At 43.2% G+C, this 23969-nt stretch overlaps 1 protein-coding gene across 9 annotated transcripts in view; it reads left to right on the forward strand.

Moving 5' to 3' along the window:
* The window catches only part of RERE (arginine-glutamic acid dipeptide repeats), a 288010-nt gene that overhangs the window by 75315 nt on the left and 188726 nt on the right, over positions 1 to 23969 (forward strand). Inside the window, exon 2 of one of the 9 annotated variants that reach the window (XM_075839695.1) lies at positions 2163 to 2218. The exons of 6 other annotated variants lie outside the window; for them this stretch is intronic. The gene's annotated coding sequence lies outside the window, so the exon portion shown is untranslated. Of the gene's footprint in view, positions 1 to 2162; positions 2219 to 14700; positions 15030 to 23969 lie in introns of those variants that run through there. 2 more of the 9 variants (XM_075839696.1, XM_075839694.1) reach the window with 2 other exon arrangements.

The raw sequence follows: 23969 nt of genomic DNA on the forward strand, positions 1-23969 counted from the left end.
GTAAATGTATTCAGGAAAGGGCGTTTGTGGGCATGGTGACTGCCCTGTTGTCCTGACCAGCTGTGGCGCTGTGACGGCTGACATTTTCACCTTGTTCTGGCAATAGACGTGAATGCCTTCAGTCCTCTGTATTACAAATAGTAGATCCAAACAACTACACAGATGCAGCGGCTGCCTGAATTGTATTATTGACTACAGTCGTCCCTCCCTTTCCCCCCTTCTCTTTCCTGCTTTAGAATATTGATTTTGGATAATGTTCTCCTCGTGTGGACGGTATAGATCAGTTCAAGGTTTATTTGTCCTGGTGGAAGCCCCTCGCCTGTCAGAATGATTGTCCTGACCTTCATCCCAGGACAGGCTGCAGAAACTCTGCCACTATTTATTCCATCACCACCTAATAAAACGCTCTTGTGTCGGTTTTTTTTGTAATTTAAGGAATCCAAGTTTAAGGACATTAACCCTGCGATGTACATTGTGTTGACACCTTCTAAGCTTACAAATTGGTTCCAGAAAAAAAAAAAAAATAGATCTCCTTAAGGGATTAGTGTTTCGCTGGCCTTTCTTAATGGTTTATTAATGAACTTGCGGCGTATACGTGAACGTTCTTATTGACGGATCATGATCATTAAAATTCAGGAGTCTATCAATACCGCCATCTAATATGAGGTGTTTGTGGGCGACGTATAATAATACCAAGAAAGGGTTTTATGTAGACGCCCAGAGATTTCGGAATAAGTGTATGTTTTCTTCTTAAATTCCTGGCTTTTATTGTTAAGTGCACGGTTTTGTGGCTGCATTGTGTAATATAAAGTGGCGCTACGCTGTTGTAGAGAAGAAGAGAGCCAGAAAATTATCCTTTCGTGTGTAGGAAAAAGAAATTACATGTGGAATGCATTTTCTACTAGGTTATAAAATCCAAATTTAACAGCCTGTGGGTATCTTTGTATATGTGTGTGTGTGTGTTTGTTTGTTATGTATATATATATATATATGTGTGTTGAGATATATATAATTTATTTACTTTATACAAGTTACATTTAAATTTTTTAACACATACATGGGAAAGAGATACTTTGTGTATAAACTGTTACAAGTGTCTTGTATGCCACATTCCACTAGGTGGCGCATTTGCACAGTAAACCTACATTTGCCATTTCCCACCTACCCTGGAATGAAATCTGAATATAATCACTTATAGCAGGTATATATAGACCCATTATGAAGTATAAAGTGAATATCCGCCCAAATATTTCTTTTTAAGGCAGCCAACAATTGTTCTGCTCTTAAAGTTTAATTTGTTTCTAATATGATTACGTTTACATTGAGCACTTAAGAATACAATACGGCTTGCATACTTAACTGCAGCGTGCCTACTGTACTGTGATTGCCACTCACTGTATGTGTGTGTATATATATGTGTGTGTATATATATATGTGTGTGTATATATATATATGTGTGTGTGTGTGTATATATATATATATATATATATATATATATATATATATATATATATATATATATACACATACACAAACAAAAAAAAAAAAAGCAGCATTCAAAGTTCGATTCCGAGATGGTATAGGGTACAGGCAGGTTATACCGATCCAGGGGATATGGGTAAATATGGGAGAAAATCCCACAGCACTCCGATATAGTGGAAAAAATGGTGGTTTATTCAATCCGCACAAGCTGCAACGTTTCCGTCCTGCTATAGGACATTTTTCAAGCATTTTTTAAGAAGTTGCAACAAAAACCATGATCTCGCCATATTGTGAGTATGATTTAAAATGTCCAAAAAGGGCAGAATGATCCCAAACTGCCGCAAAACAGCAATGTGTAAAAATCTATTTTCTAAACACTCGTTCACGCACATTGCATAGTAGTGTAGCTATAGGGGGCCGGAGAAGATAAGTCTCAAACATCGCGCATCTGGCTGCTGCAGTGAAACCACAATTCGCCGTACCAGCCAGCTGAAGGAAGTTAGTATTTTTTTTTAATAAAAATAAATTATATAAAAAATTCTTCCGATTCTTAGTCCTAATTCTGGTTCTCGCATTGTACGTGTTTGTGTCGGCCCCTGCTTTTACATAAATAAATGTGTGATGTGACCCAATTTGCGTTCACTTCAAAAGATGTGGTTATTTGTTTAAATCTGTTTCAGACTTCCTGCTTCCGAGGCGGCCCCTCCACTCCAAGAATGGCCATATGGTGTCATGGGTATGTGGATGTGTGCTTGCTTGCGTTGGCTCTTCCTTTCTCACTTGTAAACCTCCTTACTGACACAACGTGTGCTTCTAATCCTGGACACCTCTGCTCTTTGTTTTATGCTGCTAGTAAGTTTCTCGGCACAGCTATGGCTGGATGTCCTGCTTCCGCTAAGCGTGGAAAAAGGGGGATGGATTCAGGACTATACCAGGGAGATTATACAGGAAGCATTTGGCAATAATTTCCCTGACTGAGGGGCTAAGCATGCTTTACATTATAATCGTTTAAACATACCACAACTTGCTCTACCAGGGATCACATTTTCCATTTGCTTTATTGCCCATAAGTAGAGGCGTTTTCAGGGCCCAGTTATTTTACATTAATGTTTTAAGTCCTGAACTACGGTTGTCACGATACCAGAATTTGGACTACGATACCAATACTTTGTGTAGTATTGCGATTTTCTATACCAAAACGATACTTTGCCAACAGTAATAAAAAAGAAATAAGTTCTTCCATTTTCTGATGTGAGGCACAAGGTGTGATGAATTTTGAATGTGCCTCACATTAATAGTAATTAACCCCATCATGTTTCTCAGTCATAATAGACAACATTTGGTTAATGTGTGAGGTACATGATGGGGTTAATTACTATTAGTGTGAGGTACATGATGGGGTTAATTACTATTAATGTGAGGCACATGGAGGTTTAATTCATCACTCCTCGTGGCTTACATTAATAAGTGAAAAAAAAGTTTTAATATTTTATTTTATTTTTTTATAGCATACACATCATAAATGACGCAAGAAAGTTGTTACCTAAGTATGCCCTAACAGGAAATCTGGTAAGAGAGCCCTGGGGTTTTTCAATGGACCGTGGGCTGTCTGCCCATATATGGTATGTCCCTCAATCGTGTCACAGGGATTTCCTGTGACATGATTCAAGGCTCATCCCCCCTTCTCATTTTCCCCTTGAATTCTGTGGTCAACTTTGATCGCAGAATTCAGGGGAATAGCGCCGTTAGAGCGGGGCTGTGGCTGTGTAATACAGCCATTGCCCCGCTCCTGACAACAAGTGCGCGCGCGGGCAGCATGAGGTGATGCGGCCGGCGCTGCACTAAGGAGCGCAAGCACTGAAGACAGAACATGGGGGTGTTTTGCAGTGCGCCCGCCATGTTCTGTCTCATCCCCGCCGCTCATTAGTGCAGCGCTGGTCGCATCACCTCATGCTGACCGCGCACAATTGTCAGGACGCAGGGGCGGGGCATTGGTTGTATTACACATCCGCAGCCCCGCTCTTATACATTCATGTGTTGCAATGCTAAGCTGTGCAGCGGCACAGCTTAGTATCAAAATACATGAAATAACCGTATCGAACCGTTTGAGGGTGCACGAAATCGAAACCGTATCGAAGTTTCGATGCATCGTGCATCCCTAACCTGAACTAGCAGTCAATGTTTTTACTCAAATTGACATTTATTAAAAATGATTAATCTTTTTTTTAGATGTAGATTCTATGTATCCTGTATACATAGAAGTTGTATTGTTTGCTATCAGCTGATTTCTGTCAGTGAACTGAACAGAAAGCTCGGCTGAGACCAGGTCCCGTGCCACTAACACACAGGATCACCAGTGACGAATTAAGTAGACCATGGGCGCTTGTCTTTTCCCCAAGCTTGGGCGCCCCTCTCCGCTGCTCTGCCACGCCGTGTCTACAGTCAACACCACCTTTCTGTGTGAGCATTTGACAAATGAGTGTTACGATTCCCCTTGTCAAAGGGCTGTGTCCTTGTCAAAGGGCTGTGTCCTCCTGACCAGGGGAATGGTAACACCCATTTGTCTGTTAGTCCTTGACTACACACACTTTTTATAGACTACAAGGATTATCTTTAAAAGACATGTCAGGAGAGGTGACAGATTCTCTATAAATCCAGTGACTCACAAGCAACATCTTCTCGGATGAGGGTCGTTCTCCTTTTCTTTTCTTCATCTGACAGACCTTTCTGGCAACTTCTCCTGATTACTGCAGAGTTTCCTGATGAGACCTCTTTTGCCCCTCGATTCTGCAGCCATTTTTAGCCTCTATAGCAACACAAAAATTCAGACCGCAAACCCCCTAAATTGTTTTATACCCCAGACCAAACCCCTAAGCAAATTAAGACCCCAGGCCCATACATTAACTCAGACCAATAAAAATTCAGACCCCCAAGGGGTAACTAGACTTTTAAAAAACTTTTGTCGTCTCAAAGTTAAATGCCAGAAGTTTTGATCAGTGGGGGTTCGAGCACTGAGACCCCCACCGATCGCTAAAACAAAGTGGCAAAAGCGCTCGGGCGAGCACTGTTCCACATAATTTCTGATCTTCTTTCCTGTAAGTGGTCTACGGGCTCATAGTATTCTATTGAGCCCATACTCCGCTTGCTCGACTATCAGAGGAAAGCCTATCAGAGGTAAAGTGGCGCAGTGCCCTCCTGAGTGCTTCTGCCGCTTCGTTTTAGCAATCTGTGGGGATCTCCATGCTCGGGTCTCCAACGATCAGACATTCTGACATGTCACTATGACAAGTCAAACGTTTTTTAAACGTTAAGTTACCCTTTAAGCAGTCAACCATTCCTCCTCTTGCAGTAAAATAGCTCCGTGGGGGGATTATACTGCAAGTGGGGGTCAGAGTGTCTTACTGCTGAGTGACGCAAGGGAGGGTCCGAGTGTCTGGCTCTGTGGGGAAGGAGTTATCGCCCCCCATAGAGCCCTTAGCAATCAGACGGGCTCAATGGGGGGGAGGAGATTATACTGCAAGGAAAGGTCTGAGCATCTGACTGACTGCATAGGGCCCTATGGGTGGGAAATAATTTCCCCACCCATAGGGCCCTCAGCAGTCAGACGCTCAGAGCCATTCAGATGTTGAGGTGCTGTTAGAGACACAGGATCTGCTCTCAGCTGTCAGTTCAGTTCACTGACTGAATCGGCTGATAGTGAACGATTTGGCTTCTATGGATACGTTGAAGCTGCATCTGAAAAATTATTAAATGTTTTTAATAAGTCAATTTAAAAACCGTTTAACAACACTTAAAATATACGTTTAATAAAAATGCCTACAAAGGTGTTCAGGGTATATATTGACTGGTAACGTACAACTTCTGTGAAGGAAAACCTAATACACCTGAGCGGTCCATGACTTTTCTTTTTGGTGTTCTTTGAATCTGTGAGTCATGCTCCTCCCACTAAGGCCCTACACTAGATATAATGTATCAGTTTTTCCCAGAGTGTTACTTTAAATTACTTTAGATTCATGTATACATACAGAAACAAACATACAATGGCTACACTACCTGAAATAAAGGGTTTAAGGGCTTATTCAGATGAACGTATAATACGTCCGTGCAACGCGCATGATTTTCAAGCGCCTCGCACGGACCTATGTTAGTCAATGGGGCCGTTCAGACAGTCCGTGATTTTCACGCATCGTGTGTCCGCTGCGTAAAACTCACGACATGTCCTATATTTGTGTGTTCGCGCATCACGCACCCATTGAAATCAATGGGTGCGTGAAAATCACGCGTTCCGTGTGACGCGCGTGATTCGCGCAACAGCAGTAAAAAGTATGCATGAAAACAAAAGCACCACGTGCTTTTCTGTTTACAAACATACAGTGTCATAACAATGGTGGCTGTGTGAAAATCACGCAGCCACGCATCATACGCGGCTGACACACGGAGCTGTTATGTACCTTGTGCGCGCCCAAAACGCCGCGTTTTTTGCGCGTGCAAAACGCACACGCTCGTGTGAATCCGGCCTAACTGAATGGGGTTGTCTTTTGTGAGAATTTTTTTTAAGTAGAAATCAGCCCAGCCATCAGCTTATCACCGAGGGTCCAGCTTCTCCAATCCCTACCGATCCAGGTACCGCTGCAGAGAAAATGTAATATTACATGGCAACCATGCAAGTAAATGGCCGACCATGTAATATATGGGCATGCTGGTTCTATGTGAGCGTCTATCTAGTTTTATAGAGGGGGTCCTGCATAGGGAATCCCCCTCTGATGTCCATATGCCCTATTAGGGGGTTTATCTTCATGAGACAACTCATTGCCATTATATGTTGGCCACCTCTGTGTCTGAGCATCCAGGAATCACTGCATTACTCGAGTTTCCGTGCAGACTGATCATACACATGCCAATAAAACTGATTTATTTTCTCTGTTTCTGACTGTAAATAAGGAGATGGCAGCTTCTGGCTCTTTAGTGGCTGCTGAAGTAATGCTGACTTTGTAGACTCTAGCAAGAGGAAGCATCTGTTCAGCAGCTATAGATGAGTCTTTTGTGTGGCGTTTATTACATTCTCTTTATGGTACTGTGTGTCGTATAAAGGCCTGGGACACTGCATGGATTTTTGCATGGCGCTGCTGTCTGGACAACTGTAGAGCCTTCACAATGTCTGATATTGTTGCACTGCACAACCCGTGTGTAACCCCCAACATAATGACTAAACCAGTGTTCATGTTTTTGGTGATTTATATTTTCTCCAGGCAAAAGAGCATCAATAGTAAAATAAAAAAAACCGAGATGGAAATCTAAGTCCCTGTGTTGTCGCCATTTATAAAGCCATTTCTGTGATATCATGGTCTCCGCCACTGGTTGACATAAAATAATGGCCACCATTACAGTGAACGTAGAATGTGCTATCCAGATCGGTCACCCAGCTTTCCATAGATACACCCCCTTGTCCCTATTTTTCTACTGCTCTGCTTGTATGCTACAGAAGTCCTGACATTATATTTATGAACCAGGAGGCACAGGATGAAGAGCGCTATTCAATAATATATTCATGGTTTTTCTTCAACCTGAAAATGCTATATTACAGGACTATGGTCCTTGTATACTGCATTTAAAGTCTGCCAAGTAGAACACGTCGTCTCCAGAAGAGACCAAGAAATTTAGCGTCCCTTTAATCCATCTGTCTGTATATTAACTTGGTGGATGCTGCAGTACATGAGGGAAAACGTCTTCAGTGTTCCACTAAGTCCCCGAATGCCTGTGCCCAGTCATCCGTTTAAAGCACTTTGTCATTTTACACTCCAGTCTAATCTGCCTCCAGTACACTATACTTTCCATTTTCCTAAATATTATAAGGGGAAAATTCCCCTATTGCTTGTAATTTTTAAAGATACCGGTACTCTTTTTATTTTAATACATTTAGAATGATTTGTTTGGAAATATTCACAAATATCCATGCAAACTATATTTAGGTAAGAATATTTACATCAGAAACTCATTGCCTCAATACATGTTGACATTTTCTGATTAGAATACTTTTACTCATTGGTTGTTTAGTTGCTTGTAGTTTATAATCCTTCTATTCTTGCTGTAATGCACTACTTTGTGAGCTTGTAGGGGGGCTTGTGCTTATAAGCAGCAGCCAATCAGAACGTGTGAGCTGCAGTGTAAAGCTTTGGGGGGAAACAGCAGCAGCCGCAGTTTGTGATTGGACAGAAGGCACATTTCAGAGCAGGTGCGGACACAGACAGCTGAGGGGCCCCTGTTCATGAATAATATATGGGCCCCTTGCTCTCCAATATCATCATAAATCACCAACTTATGTCTCTCTAAGGCCGGATTCACATGAGCATTTTCGGTCAGTGATAGACGGACTGTATGTCGGCAGTATTTCCTGGAGCGAACACACTTCAGGGAGCCGGGCTCCTAGCATGATAGTTATCTATGACGCTAGGAGTCCCTGCCTCCCTGCGGGAAAACTGTCCCATATTATAATCATGTTTTCAGTACGGGACAGGTTTCCAGCAGCGAGGCAGGGACTCCTAGCGTCATAGATAACTATGACACTAGGAGCCTGGCACCCTGAAGTGTGTTCGTTCCGGGAAATACTGCTGAGATACGGTCCGTATATCATGGACCTCACATGCTCGTGTGAATCCAGCTGAACAATCCATTAGTAATTGAAAGCCATACAATTCATCATCTCTGGCATTTACATGCAATCTAACAGACAGAAGAAGGCTGACGTGAGCCCCCTTATCTACTGGGCCCCTGTGCAGCTGCACAGGTTGGTCCAATGGTATGTCCACCCCTGTTTCAGAGTATCCCACATGTCCTTTAGACTTGGTGACGTTTGTCATGCGACCGCTATAATAGTAACTGTTGGGTGACTTACATGCAATGCATTTTTTTCACCTTTGTCTCTTGAAAGTTTTATGTACTCTTGCACAACCAATGTATTTTAATAGAATGTGACTTTCTGTTGCTAAGCTGCAGTCACTCCTTTTTGTTGTGTCCTACTAGGACACAACTAAAAAGTAGTCCTTAGGAAATAAAGGCAACAGGACCTGGGCTATTTAATTCCACGTGCGTGCCAATCTTCTCTTAACATTTAAATACTGTGTGAACTCAGCAAGAAGCCTATTATGTTTTATCAGGATGATCTGCAGTTTTCACATACACATAAATGACTTGGCCGTTGTGGACAATCTTTTTTTTTTTATTTATTTATAAAAAAAAATTGTGGAGTGGCCCTGACGATAAATTGATCACCCCAGAGATCAGCTGTAAATTGTAGGGGAACCTGCCAGCAAGCGTTCATCTCTTCAGCACCTCCACAGGGGAAAGTAAGCATTACATAATTCTGCGTCGTCCATGGTGAGAAATGCCTCTTTTTACTCTTGCTAATAGATGAGGGTCTTTAAATAGGGCACCCCCTCCTCCATTATTGCAGAATTCCTTTAGACCAGGAAAACACGAATTGCTGCGGTTTTGCATTTCGGTTTTCTGTCATGAATTTTTTACAGGTGAAACACATTTATTTGACATGTTTCACTTGTAGAAAATGCATAGGTAAAAACCGCATCGGAAAACAATGTGGTAAAAAGCGCAGTAGCCAATGGGTGCATGATTTTACCGGTAATACCAGAGTGTTCGCAAAATCATGAGCTGCTGCATGTGGGCACGGTTTTGTCAACATGTGGCTGCCGCAACGTTGGACCGTACCCTTCATTTATCTAGTCCCAACTGATCCTGCTTAAATCAGGACTGGCAGTCAGGGAAAGCCCAGGACTAGTTCTATGAAGGTCAGAAGGGACATACCTGAATGAAACGATCTATATTATAAACTTTATTGTATCAAGATAGAACATTGTATGGATATCAAAGGATACATTGTATTCTGGATATGATGACCACACTTGCAATCATACAAATGGCAAGGTAAGAATCCAGAAAACTGAATTCTCCTCTGGTATCCTTTTTAGATATGGTTATTAAATATTCAGCAGCGAGTTTTGGATCCTCTGCACATACTACTGCAGATTTTGTTGCAGAAAATCTGTTCCATTCATCTGAATGGGGTCGTATCTGCAAGAAGCACAAAATCTGCAGCGTGTGCAGGGGGCCTTAGACCGGGTTCCCACGGGTTGGCTACGTAAAAACCACTCAGCGTATCCGACCTGGAACCCCTCAGCACGTTCCGTTGGAAAAACCGCACGACATCGTGGTGCTGTTTTTCGCCCGGAATTTCCACTGCTGTAAGCAGCATAGTAGTCAAAAAACAAACACCCATACTTACCTAGGCTGTTGTCATGGTGACACGTCCCGCCTTTGCTGTCTGGTCCGGCCTTCCTGGATAATGCTACAACCCATGTGACCGCTGCAATGGTCACATGGGATGAAACGTCATCCCAGGAAGCTGGACTGAAGGAAGAAACGCCGTTCTGGGGAAGTATGGATTTTTTTGTCTTTTTTTTTTTTTGTGTCTCAACATTTGCCTTTCTGTTGCGGGTTTTGCATCCCCATTGAATTCAATAAGGAAAACCCGCAACAGAAAAGCAATGAAAATGCAGCATAAATTGACATGCTGGAGATTTAAAATCCGCACCGCAGGTCAATTTATTAATGTTTTCGCTGCATTTTTTTTTCTGAAACGTGGGCATGACATTTTCAAAATCTCATCACTTTGCTGCTACTGTAAATGCCGTGGAATTTCCGCACAGAATTCCGTTGTGGAAATTCCGCAGCATTTATGCTCCGTGGGGAACCCGGCCTTAGCGTGCTTCCACACATTACGAAAAGCACTATTTTTTTTATGCAGCTAACCGTGCATGTTTTACCACAAATTACAGGGGTTTCAACTAATCTGTTTTGCCGGTAGAAGTCGTGCGGTGAAAAGCCGCATCCCAAAACTGTGGCAAATCACGCGCATGATTTTTGCTGAGTGGTAATTGGCCGTGTGAAAAAGACTGTGTTGTTAGGCACGTGTGAAAGCACCCTTAGGTTTTGCTTTCTGGAATTTTTCTATTCTTAGATCACTTGAAGATAAAGGGCCGCAGCCTGAGGTTGTACCACTGAATGAATGATTCTGATGACCGTTCCACAGGCTTGTTTTTTTTTTTCTGGTAGGTCTTTTTTTTAAGGTGTCCATACATGTAACAATAATGAAAACTACCATTAGGGTTGTATTCACAGGTGCCATTTTTGTGGTGTTTTATGAAGCAATTATATTTTGGGAAAACTGCAGCGAACCTCCGTTCTTGATCCAGTGTGAGATTCATATCCAGTCTGACAACTGAAAAACTGAAAGGATGTGGCTTCTCTATCTCTTTGATGTAGCAAAGTCCACACAATCTCTCCCCCTCTTGTTAAAGAACACGGTGATCTCTACATTATGTTTCGCTCATATTATACTTCGCTAATAACAATGCGGCACAACGAGCATCTTCCATTACAACTGCCTCTTTTTAGACTTTATTAAACCCTATACAGACAAACTCCAGATTATCCAAGCGATATAATTACTGCAATATGTCTCGGGCTGTAGTCTCTTCTCCAATGGTGACTCTCACCGCCGGAGCCGTGCAGTGTACAGGTATATAATGAATAGCAAAAATGTTTGGTTTTATTTAGGGTATGTAATGGGTGCCGCACACTGTTGTCTTTCGGCTTCTAGTATTCAGTCGGGTACTGTGCCAGGTCGATGTCCCTGGCATCTTTCAGATGTAGTCAGCTGTGTTTACCAGGCTACGTTTTCATCACCTCTTTACAGCTTCTAGTGATGAAGATTGGCTTTTATGTTGGATGCTTGACGTCCCTCTATTGTCACGGCTGCTTCTCATCCAGGGAAACCATTGTGCATCTAAGGATTTGACATAAATTTAGTATTTTGTCCTCTTGCACACAACCATATTACCCCTTTATATTGAAGCATATCATTTACTAATGTGAAGTGATAAGTGATTTTCACAGGGTCATCTCTGGAATAGCTACTACTTGAATAATTTATTTGCTCGCTCTTATTTATTTTTATTTTTTTTAAATCTTGCTTTGGCCTTGAAAACTTGGCCTTATAAGACCTGGGGAAGCTATCGCAGACTTCTGACTGCCATAATGAATTGTTGACCAGTCTTTGTCACAAAACCTATGGCAAAAAGGAAAATTGCACAGACGCATGTCTCGGTGAGTATCCTCCTGTGGGCCCATGTTCTGACATAATGATGATGGGGCACGACCATAACAGGGCCCCATGATACAGGAGTCCAGCAGCAGACAGCCAAAAATAACTTGTCAGTCCCTATTGATAGTATGGTGCCTGTATACGTTATAAACTGTTCATTATGAAATTTAAAGGGCTCATACATGTATTCATAGGGTGGACCCTCAGACGGATCATCCCTGTTGGGCCAAAGGAACTCAATGTAGAGGTAGATGAGCCCTGAATGCATTTCATCTGCTCTACCTTAAAAATAAATCCCCGACTGTGGCTGCCGTGTCAATGACTTAATGTTGTCATGAAATCAGATGTTATTTCACTTAGCAGCATGTAGAGGCCTGTGCAGCGCGCTGGGCTCTATGTGGAACTGCATCCCTTGTCTCCTCTCATTATCTGTTAACGGCACTCAACATGACACGGTTATTTGATAAATGGAGGTCGCACTGAAGTCTTCTGAGCTGGATCCAGGAAGGACTGGAATTAATAAAGGAAACCAGGACTGAGCGATCTGTAATATACTCTGGGGTGTGCGTCTGTGGCCTGGCAGGGGTTCACCAGGATGGGTTTTTGAAATACTTGCCATTTAGATAAGTAGTGCAGGAGGTAACATTATACATGAACTATTCTGTTCTGACCGCACATGACTGGAGGGCTGTGCCGGCTCCCGCTTTGTTACCGGTGACATTGTGCATGTTGGCTTCCTGTCCGCAGTGATAAGAACACTTAGCCTGTGGCTTTTTATTTTGTTCGGTTGTCACCTGGTGTGATCTGCCGCTCTCTCGTGGTATTTTTCTTGAACAACACAAAGCTGTTGTTTATTAGACTTGGCATCTAGAATTATCAGGGTGGTAATAATGCAGGTGGCTACCTGGGCCTGGGGTGTATGGTTTTAGGGCAAGGAGGGAAGTCGCAATGTACTGCAACATGCTGCTCTGCGGCTTCTGGTTTTACAACAGTTGTGGGCTACTTATAGAATTTTCCCCCGGCTTTTTGCAGAAAGGAGTATTTGTCTGTGACGGCATTTATAGCACAATGGAGTAGAAGGTCCCTTTTCTTCGGATGGAGGCACGAGGCTCATGAAATGATGTGGAAGTCACGAGCAGGCAGCTGGAGCATTTCTCTGTGGTTACACCTTGTCCGCATGGAGCAGTAAAAGATTTCCACTTGGCTGCATTTTCTATTGCCTCCTTGAGAGCGTGAGCAGGAGGAAAGTTTCATTGAGCAGGATCATATTAAAAAGCGAATGCCATCCGCTGGCAAGTGTTGCACACATTGTACTAAGATGTGGGCATAATATATGGAGTGCTAGGGATTTATGACAGACCTTTGTTTAATACATGTGTTAATAATAGCACATTTATATGAACGATACAAGAAAACTAGTATGCAGTGTGGGAAATGGCAAATTCTTGAGTCTTTCTACAAAACGGGTAAGGTGTCTGTTTATAATGGCAATGACCTTCGGTTAAAGCCGGCGCTTCACCGAAATGGATTACATGCAACGCGCAAGATTGACTCTGCATGCGGAAATTATTCTATATGAAAATAATACAGATCCCAAATATTTGTGAATAAGGGCCTAAATATGAAGTTAGCAAAAGTAATCGTCTTCATGAAGTGCATGGTGTGAATGGGGGCAGAAGACATTGGATTTGTTTTACAACTTCAGATGTAGGATTGTTGGGATGTGTGGATGTTCTTGCATCTGTTTTTGCTGTTGAATGTATAAAATGTATCACCTCCTCTTATGTGCAGTCAGTGTATATATATGTATCCAAGGAAAAATTTCATGAGGTATCGGTGTTCATGCCCGGTGATCTCGCTCCATGGGTTTTCATTAGCTGTAATGCTGACGGTCTGTTCGACCTTGATAACCCAGATAGCAGCGAGGAAATGAGATGTCACGTCCTGGGTGACCTGATGTGTGGAGGACATGCTGAACGTGTGCCCTGTACACTGGCCAGACACATTGTTCTAGATTCTGGTGCCCTGGTATTGTGAATCTGGCAGTTCTTTCCAGGCACAACATTTCTGTCTCTATACCATGTATAGGAAATATCCACAGCGTCCTTGGCTGTTTTCATTACACCCATAGACTTTAATGGTGAGACCACCCACCTCCCCAATAGGTGGTCTTCCGGATGTGGCTGCCTCATGTTGCAGAACTGGAGTCCCCTCATAGGGTATCAGACACTTATGGTATCGTAAGTGGTAAAACCCCTTTAATAAGAAGGCAGACTTGATTGCAGTAATTTGGGATCTAGTGTAGGGCTGTCAGCCTAGGAGCGCGATTGATCTGAAGCCGGTCGCACGTGGGGAAGTATTTATTAATATCAGATTTAGACCATGACAATGGTAAACCATGTAATTTGCGAATATAATATAATATATATATATTGTTTTTTTGTTTTTTTTTTAAATACTTGGAGTGGGCAAACAGTTACTTGCATTGATAATGGCTGGGGTTTTCCATTGTATTGGGATGTCATTTTCACAGGTTTGGGGAAATGTATCAAAACTAATGCAAAGGAAAAGTAGAGTAGTTGCCCATATCAACCAATCAGATTTCACCTTTCATTTTGCTGAGGTCCTTTGGGAAATGAAAGCAGAATCATGATTTGATTGCTATGGGCAACTACACTTTAACCACGGTGCGCTCCAGGGTTATCCATGCATAGCAACCAATCGGGTTCCAGCTCTCATTCTCAGGGGCCATTTGGAAAATGAATGATTTGACCTGATTGGTATCTATCGGCCACTCTTTAGTTATGTCTTTTGGATTGGTGCCTCCCGGGAGGGATGACATGGTGTACTGATCACTCCGGTAATTAATAACCAGACAGGAGCCCTCCTCAACCCATGACCTGGCAGATGCCTCTTTGTATCTGCCATCCATCCATCCATCCATCAACAGCAGGAGGAGGAGGGGGCAACCGTGATCCAGTCCGGGTCTTGTATGTGGTTGGGAGCAGAGCAGGAGGCTGGAAGGGGTTGATCTCCGTCCCCTCCCCCCGGCTGCTGCTGATGTCTGCTGTACGGAGTCTGGATCAGGCATGTGGAAGTGTCTGCTGAACAGCTGAGGAGGAGGGAGGACGGGCAGCGCCGTGCATGTGGGGACAAGAGGCGGAAGGGCAGCCGCAGGAGCCCCGGATCCCCGCCGCCGTGCCCCGGCTCTCCTATTGTTCCCCTGCGCCCTCCGCGCTATCGGGATCTATCCGCCTCGTTGTATCGCTGTAGTTGCGCTCCATCCATGGGGAGCTGCCAGGCCGTGTCCGCAGCTCCAGGACCCCGTGTGACTTCACAAGCTGGACGCAGCTCTGATCGCAGGCAAGTGGTGAGAGACCCCCTCCTCCCTCATGTCTTGTGTGTAGTCCTGAACTGGAGGGAATGGGGAGGGGGCTGCTCCTCCTGGCAGCTGTGCCCCTGCACTTGTTGGGGTGGTGGTGTCTGCAGCCGTTCATGATCAGCACACAGTCTGGGCACAGATCCCCTGCACTTGGGGTCAGGAGTTGTGTTGGGCTACATACAGTGATTTTACATTCCTCCTATGGAGAACCCCCTGTTCTATAGACTGGTGCATCTGATGTTTATGCCAGGGGGTTAAAGGAACAGCAGCCCTAAAGTCTATTGTGTGAGGAGCCATTGCAGGCGGTGGGGATGAGCTGTGGTCTCCAGGTCTGGATTTGGATGGTTGGAGGTGCAGGTTTGGGTAGAGATGGTTGAGGACCTGGTATGTGTCCTGGTTTGAGACTTCTAAGTCTGGAGGTGCAGGTATGGCTACAGGTAGATGTGTCTGGAATAGTAGAGCCCTGCAAGACATTAGATGATCATTGTGTTCCTACAAGTCTAGATGTACGAGGATACAGTCCGGTATATGAATGGTGGCTTCAGATGTGGGTATGGGTCTAGTCCAGGGGTCCAGCAACTTTTGGCACTCCAGCTGTTTTAAAACTACCATTCCCAGCATGCCCCGACAGCCAATGGCTGTCAGGGCATGCTGGGAATTGTAGTTTCACAACAGCTTGAGTGCTGAAGTTTAGTCAGTGAGATCATATATAGGAATCTACTGTGCTCTTTCTTGGTTGGACTAGTGCCAGGATATCTTGAAAAATGTCTGCCCCCATGATCACTGCTGTATGTCCATTTCCGAAGACCTCCAGTGATATGTACTTGAAGAAGGTCTTTGGGACTTGGAGCCACTAAGTACAAAGCAGTTCATGATGGAAACCTCTGCTGCTCTCCATGATGTCTGATTAATCCATGTTGTCTACCTGCTATAAACACACAGGTCAGTTGGTAACAATGGGCTGCAGCCAGGACTGGTATTTGGAAGGTCTGTGCCAGGCCTTGTGTGAGCGCAGAGGTTTGGACTTGGATCTAGGGAGTCCTGTCCTCTCTTACCCTCTTGTACCGGCTGAAGTGCAGGAGTGGATCTTGGAATGTCTTTCATGTATAATTGGAGCAGTACTGGTGTAATGTTTACTCAAGCCATGTTCTCAGCTGCAGCGACAGACTGGCCTGACCACTTTCTATTTGCTGAGAGAACCAGCTACACCCCCCCCCCCTCGCCCTGTGAAACACATGTGGCTTCGCTCATTCACAGCACAGTGTAATGTCTGCCTGGCGTTTCACCCGCATGTGTTTCTCGGGGCTGAGGGTGTATTAGAAATCCAGCCTTGTCCATATTTATCACATCCTTCCTAACTGGAAAGAAAGAAGCCAGTCCAGGGCTGATGGCTGTTGACAGTCGTAAATTGTTAAGCTTCTCGGATTGTGTCATAAATCACCGCTCTTAGCTGTGCACATGATTTCTTTTTATTTTTTCACCCGCTTTACTAACGTAACCGTTAACAGGAATTAAGGCCATAAAGGCTGCAACATTATCCTTATTCCAAGCCCACTGATGTATGCAGAGTGTTTCCAGATCTCGCACGCTCGCTGCGTTGGACTATTTTTCAATAATATTTAGACTAACCCTATAAAAAGTCAGTGTGTCCAAATTCCTGAGTATTCTGTTCCCTGTGATCCGTCCGGGTAGTACAGTGCGTTTTATATTCTGGCTAAATATTTGGTGGCATGGCCAATAAAAATAGACGGCGTGCCAACTCGTGTGTAGGATAGCAGACTGCCTTTTTTTTCCCCTCCTCTGTTCAGTGGTTAACGCGTAAGTCTTATAATGGCAGGGTTTACCTTTGGCTACGTGACAAACTAGATTTTTTGGGGGATTCTTTTTACAGTATTTGACATTAAAAGATTTTGTGGGCTTCATGTGTACTAAGCCATGTCATTGAGACACCAAGTACCTTGTGCCATTATGGTGAAGCCGCAAGTTTTTAGGAGGAGATCCTTTTAGGTTGATATCTGTAGGATGCCCGCTAAATAGCTCTCATGCAGTGGTGTCTAAAAGTATTCTCCACCTGCGCACAAGTTATTTCGACTCATGCAGCTTTATTCCCGTGTGAATGCGATCTGTCGGTTTTTGTGTACAGTCCTGTGCTATTCTGTTTGGGCAATTTTCTTTAAGTTATTACCTGTACGATGCCAAGTAACATTCACTGTATGTGCTCACTGAGAATCACGGGAGGAAACTTTTTTTATTAGATTACTTTGGCCTACCTTTCAAGTTATGCAAACGGATTTGTTTTATGACCTGTGACCTTTATTGCTGCCATGTATAACTAGTAAACTGGAGCCTTTCCCTTCTAGAAGCCATTAAAAGCCTATGAGTAAAGTGTACGTGCTGCCTGTGCATAGTGGAGGGGGCATTCAAACCATTGATCTCACTAAAAACCGCGGCTACGATTCCTTAAAGGGGTTCTCTAGTTTTAGTTTCTCATGTCAGGAAGCAACACCAGGGGTGCCAATGCTAATTCCAATGTTTATACCCTGCATCACTGGGTGCGTACCAAACTGTTCTTGCTCTGATGAGCCTGTGATAACCCAATGCAGAAACCTACTTCATGGAGAATATATTAGAAATAGAAGATCTCGCTTTACAAATGAGTTTCCTCCAGTTTTCTTTGCTTCCATTATTTAAGATGCTATTTTTAAAATTGAATTGTTAATGAAAGTTTCTCTGGAGCGCAGGGCACACGAGCGCTCATTGTATTTTAGCCAACTAGGTGCTTGGCAGGCGGCACATGGAGTGTTATTTGATCTGGCTGTGCGATTATTCGGACTAGTATTACACTGGTTTTTTTTTTTCTTCTTTCCTTGTGGCTGCTGAAAATGATGCATCAGCTCTTCTAATAACATGTTTAACTGAAGCTGAATACATCTTTCTAATCGGGTCTCAGGCCAAACTCAGATTTATCCTTCTAATGTGAATATAATGGTGGTTAAAATGGCGATAAACCAGTGGTGTGCAACGTCCAGCTGCTGTATAACTACAACTCCCAGCATGCCCCACAATAAGAGGAGGGTCATGTGTTGTAGGCCACTACTGTGGGCATTGGTAGTCCGTTATTATCACATTTGCATTGACCTGGTTTTAACTTTTTACTTCCAAGTGATTTGACTCTTTCAACTGATTATTAAAGGTGTTGTCTGGGCACGGGGCAGTTTTTCATACTGATGACCTATCCACAGGACAGGTCATCAGTATATGATCGGTGAGGGTCTGACACCGATCAGCTGTTACGACTGCCTCCGGCATCGGTAGTTATGTAGTGGTCGGAGCCATCCGCTTTGGTACCCAACGCTGCATAACATTCGTTTCCCACAGGCAGCTGGAACAGCTGATCGGTGCAGGGTCCGGGTTTTGGACCCCCACCGATCATATATTGATGACCTATCCTGTGGATAGGTATCAGTATGAAAAACCGCCTCATGCCAAGAAAACACATTTAAGGAGATTGAAATGGACCACAGCCTCAGGGCCTTCATGTAAATAAAGATGTTACCATAAGAAAGACATTTTAATACTTGTCATAAAAGTGTGATTGAGGGTACTACAGCTGGCACGCTTACTGATTTGACGAGTGGCCTGGACCCAATGCTGGCCAGCAAACTAGCCATATGTATTGTAAAGCGCCATTCACACGACCGTATTTTCATCTATCTGTAAATAGTGTCGGTAAATACGGATCCGTAGTCATCCGTAATTCATCCGTATATACGGAAGGGTGTCTGTAAATACGGTTCGTACTGCATCTGTATATGATCCATATAAAGGGGGGCTGTAAATGATGTCACCAACTTGTTGCATAGCAAAGCTTCTGTACATACGGACAGTTTATGGATTCACTTCCGTAGCCGTTTGTATTTACGGAAGCGCCCATGGGCTTCTATAGGAGAGACCTTGCCGTAATTACAGAGAAGAATAGGACGGGTTCTATAATTTCTTTAATCGCAGACACCCATCAGTAAAAATACTGAATAGTGTCCGTGGCCAATATAAATGAATGGGTCTGTAATTACGGATGAAATGTACGGTTGTGTGCATAGGGCCTAAGGCCTTATTCACACACTGCAGTTTATGAATACAGTTTTTGAAGCCACAACCAGGAGTGTACCGTAAAGGGAGGGGGAAGCAGATATGAAAGATTCTGCATCCCTTTTTTTTTTTTTTTTAAATAAAAATCCACTCCTGGTTGTGTCTCCAAAACGGCACTGTGTAAATATAGCCATGAGCCGGTTTAACATGGCTGTAATCCTGCCACATTTTAGCTCCTGTATCATGACCGCAAGACCCGCACCCCTCTAATCCTCTTCCATTTCAGTTGTAGTCAGTAATGCAGCATCTGCACTTTGCTCGCACTATTCTGGGTTTCATTGCTCGCACGCTTGACATGTTCCGTAGGCTTTTACAACGTGTAATAGTGTATTAATCAATACGTCCTCAACCAGTATACAGCTTTTTCCAAGCGGAGTGGTCAATATTATTTCATGAATTATGTCTTGGCACATGCACTGTGGTAAAGGGGTTGGGGTGGAAAAGGTTAGTGGTTTGTGTCAGTCTGACTTATCCCAATTGTGTATATGAAAATAGACAGAATACAATAGATACCAATAATATGCACACCATGTTAGAAAGGCAGACTGGCGGTGGTGCTGGTGTGCGAGCCAGGTCCACAGCCGCAATATTAGGGACTATAATAAGTAATTCCTTTCTAGATCATTAGTAATCTCTGTGGGATTCTCCATCATTCAAGACATTTGGCATGAAATATGTTTTAGAAACATAAATAATTGTCTGTAGCTTTCACCAGTTCATAACCTATTAGATGGGAAAGTGGTGTCCTCTGTCTACTAGGATTTATTTGATGTCATTGTTGGCTGATGTATATGAGTTCAGCCTCCACCCTGAAATAAAAGCATTTCCCAATAAAACAAATAAAAATCCACTAACTATCACGTTGTCGTCTTAGGTTGCATTACATTACAGACAGGCCTTTTAATATGTGAGAGTCTGATCACTGTGGGTCCGATTTCCAAGATCCCCAGGGGAACGTTTCCATCTGCTACTTTTTTCCCCTGCAGTGGCCACTGCTGGGGAAATGTAGTATTACATGGGGCCATTCACATTAATGGCGTCCATATAATACATGGATCCACTAAGGAGAGACGTGGCTTTTAGCAGATTTCTGCTCTGATTAATGTCGAAAATGCCACTCTTTAACCATTTTGCTTAGTGTTTTATAGTTGTACCTGTTTCTTGGAAAGCTGGGTGTCCACCAATATGGCTTCAATTACAGCTCCCATAGCCATTGCCGCCTGGCTTTCAGAGATTCTGGAAGAGCAGATCAGCTAAGTAATAAAAGTGATGGATTACAAAGTAACTAGGAAGCTTTGCCTCTCAGGGTTCGTTGTAATGGCTGCCTATTGGACGTCGCCCAGCTTTCCAAGGATGCAAAAGTATTTATGAAGATGACTGAATTGATAGAGGACGGTACGAGGGCTTGTATTTACTTATGACTCTTGATTTTAGGGGAAATCCTCTTTAAAAAACATTGCAGAACCCCCCCCCCCCCCCCACTGCAACAGCCTTCTTTTTTGTTGCTTGGCCCGCGCCTCTTCTACATTACAGGTTTGATGGTTACAGTGTTGACATAATCCGGGCACAAACTAACACACTAACGCTAGCAGTTGACTTTTGATCTGCTGTATCATTGTGTAAACATATTTGTTATGAACGACTGCAAATAGTCCTCCTCAAAGTTAATCTCCTAATCCGCTGCTCCAGGGATACCACAGAAAAGTAGAAACAAAAATATTTTTATTCTTTGCGGTCTGATGATTTTTGGACGACCTTTTACCCCAATCTCTTACCGCCATTTATTATTTACCTCCTATAAAGTGATCGGCTGATTCTTGACGCCTCAACTGTCATTGCGGTTGTGTATTGTGTGTTAGACGGCCGTCCTCTATTCAGCAGAGATCAGACGTATGTACAGTGTGAGATCTAATGACAACGCTCGCTTCATATGCGCGCCTGAGCACGGGGGAGGGGGAGGCTGCTGTTCTTTAAAGCATCAATGCTATTTCTTCTCTTGTCCACAGAGGATTGCCGCGTTTGAAGTATCTACACATTGTAATAGAGTGTTCTTGAAATAACCACTTTTGCTTGACAATTGTTCAAACGCCTCAAAATGTTCTATGTATGGTTTCTATGCGAGCGCCTAAATTAATGCTGCCAAGTACTTCCCCCTTTTAAGACGACGTCATATGTTTGTAAGAGCACATTTGTTACGACCCTTCACTTCCGTATGCTGGGAGTTGTAGTTTAAAATCCACCTTAATAATTAGTTGGTTACTACCGTTTCAAATTGAAGTGGGTCCTGAATGTTTAATATATATGGAATGAGTACGACTATTTGGCATCAGAAGCCATTGGTATTGATATGGCCGTATACCTATCGATATGACCAGGCCCTCCCCAAATTTATATTATTTATTGTAGTGTCCCTTTAAAATATTAGTTACTTTTTAAACTTTCTCCAGATTTTGCAGAGTCCAGTCAGAGGTTTACTTGCATAATTTGGGGTCTTAACTTCTAGAAGGAGCCAGTATCGCAGTACATACGAGCCTGCGCCGGTGTAACGTTACATAGGTTCTTCGCAATGTATCAGCGCAGCTTTTTAAAGGCTAAATTGGAGCGTTTAAAACCTGTATCCTTAATTGGTTTTTCGTCTCGGTACTATGGCAGAGAAAATAGGCTTCTGTTACGAGAATATTATATTAACAAGCAGGGTAGACTGGGTTATAGCACTCGCTTCAACATTCAGTCCATCCAAAAAAGGCATGGAAACTTCCCGGGTTGCTCTGACATTGCAGTAATTACATAAACAGGGATATTCTGATTACACCTTTAATCCCATCCATTTTGTAAATTAAGTTTCAGACGCCGGCTTTACACGCATTAATTACAGGTCTCGTGTTCAGAGCCGGTGTCTGTGTAATGCTTAAGGGGGGAATTGCTTCAATCGGTCACTTTTCAGATGCCGGGGCTGAGCATCCTTTTCACGATGTCAAGTATATTGATTGAAGTCTGGTTTTTCCTTCCACTTAGCTTGCCGTGTGACTGACACATTTTGTTACCGAATGCCACCCACCCAAGTCCTCTCTACCACCCATATTCTCGTTGAGGGAACTGGTTTGAAGAACAAGGCTTTGGTTAAGGTGGAGTTTGGTGGCAGGCCACCGTGAATCCTGAAGTGATTCTGTGTCTGGGGGAGGAAATGGAATGTATAGTAGCCATTTGGCGAATCTTATATGTTTATCCTATTTGGCCAATTTAAGGGTATGTTCACACTAGGTGGATTAGCTGCATATTTTCCACAACAGTTTTTATTGTGGAAAATCCGCAGCATAATACAGTATCGGCAAAGTGGATGAGATTCGAACAAATCGACAAATGAGGTAAGTATTGGCTTTTTTCATCTACTCTATTTTCCGCAGCAGAGATTTCGTACGAAAATCTGCAGCACGCTTTTTTTTTGGGATAAAATGTCCTGCGGGTTCCAGGTTGGATACGTGGTGTACTTCTACGCAGCGTTATCGACCTGTGTGGACATACCCAAAGACAGGACTGCCCACCACTGGGACCCCCACCAATCGTGACAATGGGGGTCCCGAACCTCCGGTACTGCCTCACTGCAGGGAGTTCAGGAGCTCAAATGGGACTGATGGAAACAGCCGTGCGCTGTACTCCACTTTTTCCATCATTCCCACAGACTTTAAATGCAGCGGCAGGACACATTCTGAACCGCCACTTCATTTAATGTCTTTTTCGCATTGGATGTTCGGGAACACCGTTCTTGTGATCTGTGGGGGTCCCAGGGATCAGAACACGATCACTTCTACTGTGGATAGGTGGTGATTGTCCATTCTGGGAATACCCCTTTTAAGCTACAAGACTAATTTCACCCCGTGTTGACTGATGGTATTATAACCAAGGCTCTTCACTTTTGAGCTGAAACGTTGCCTTCTGCGGTTTTACACAAATAGTAGTCTTCTAAAAAAAAAAATAGAAATTCTGCCATCACGTAATTTCTTCCAGATATCATCCATTGACACCAGAGACTGTTGGGAGGATGGCATATGGAAACGCATGTAGTTGTGGTACCCAAAGAGCCTTCCATTAATAATGGGACCAAACTTTTGGGTTGCTTTCTATTGCTGTTTTTTTTAAAGTTCCTATTTGTGTGCTTCTGGAAATAAAAGGCCAACGGTCTGTATTCCTCTGACCGGCTCTGAACGTCTACAGTATGATAGCAGATTAGTGTGATTGGGCTCTACATAGACTGGTTCTGTATATCGTGTATAGGTGAATATTGCCCTTTTAAATTGTCCCGGAAATGTCCATTCATTTGATTTCCAGCAGGACAAGTACATTGGATTTAAATTTATGATCCAGGATTGTGCACACTGTTCAACGTCTTCCTCTCATTCATTATTTATGGTGATAATTTGCAGCGCAGAGAAGGTAGAAATGCTGAGGAGTTCTGTGGCTCTCTTAAAATGTCAGTCAGTGCAGCCAAGATGAACCCGTCATCCTTGACTGATAATGTTTTTTAAATTTGCATATATGCTTTCCTTTTGATTTCTTGAGAAATACAATTCTTTTCTTAACCCATGGCTGTCTTTACTCGTATTGATGAGGTGTGCTATTATAAGCACTGCTGAAATCTTAATAAAAATCTTTTATATAGGGTAGTCTATAGCAGTGGCTATACCTCATCTGTAGAAAGTTGAAGAATAGGAAACACTGTAGACACCAGGTACTTGTGCAGTTCTGTTGACCTATATTGATGGGTTGCCAGGAAAAGCCAAT

This window comes from Rhinoderma darwinii, chromosome 10 (assembly GCF_050947455.1).
Source record: "Rhinoderma darwinii isolate aRhiDar2 chromosome 10, aRhiDar2.hap1, whole genome shotgun sequence".
In the NCBI taxonomy this organism is placed as follows: domain Eukaryota; kingdom Metazoa; phylum Chordata; class Amphibia; order Anura; family Rhinodermatidae; genus Rhinoderma; species Rhinoderma darwinii.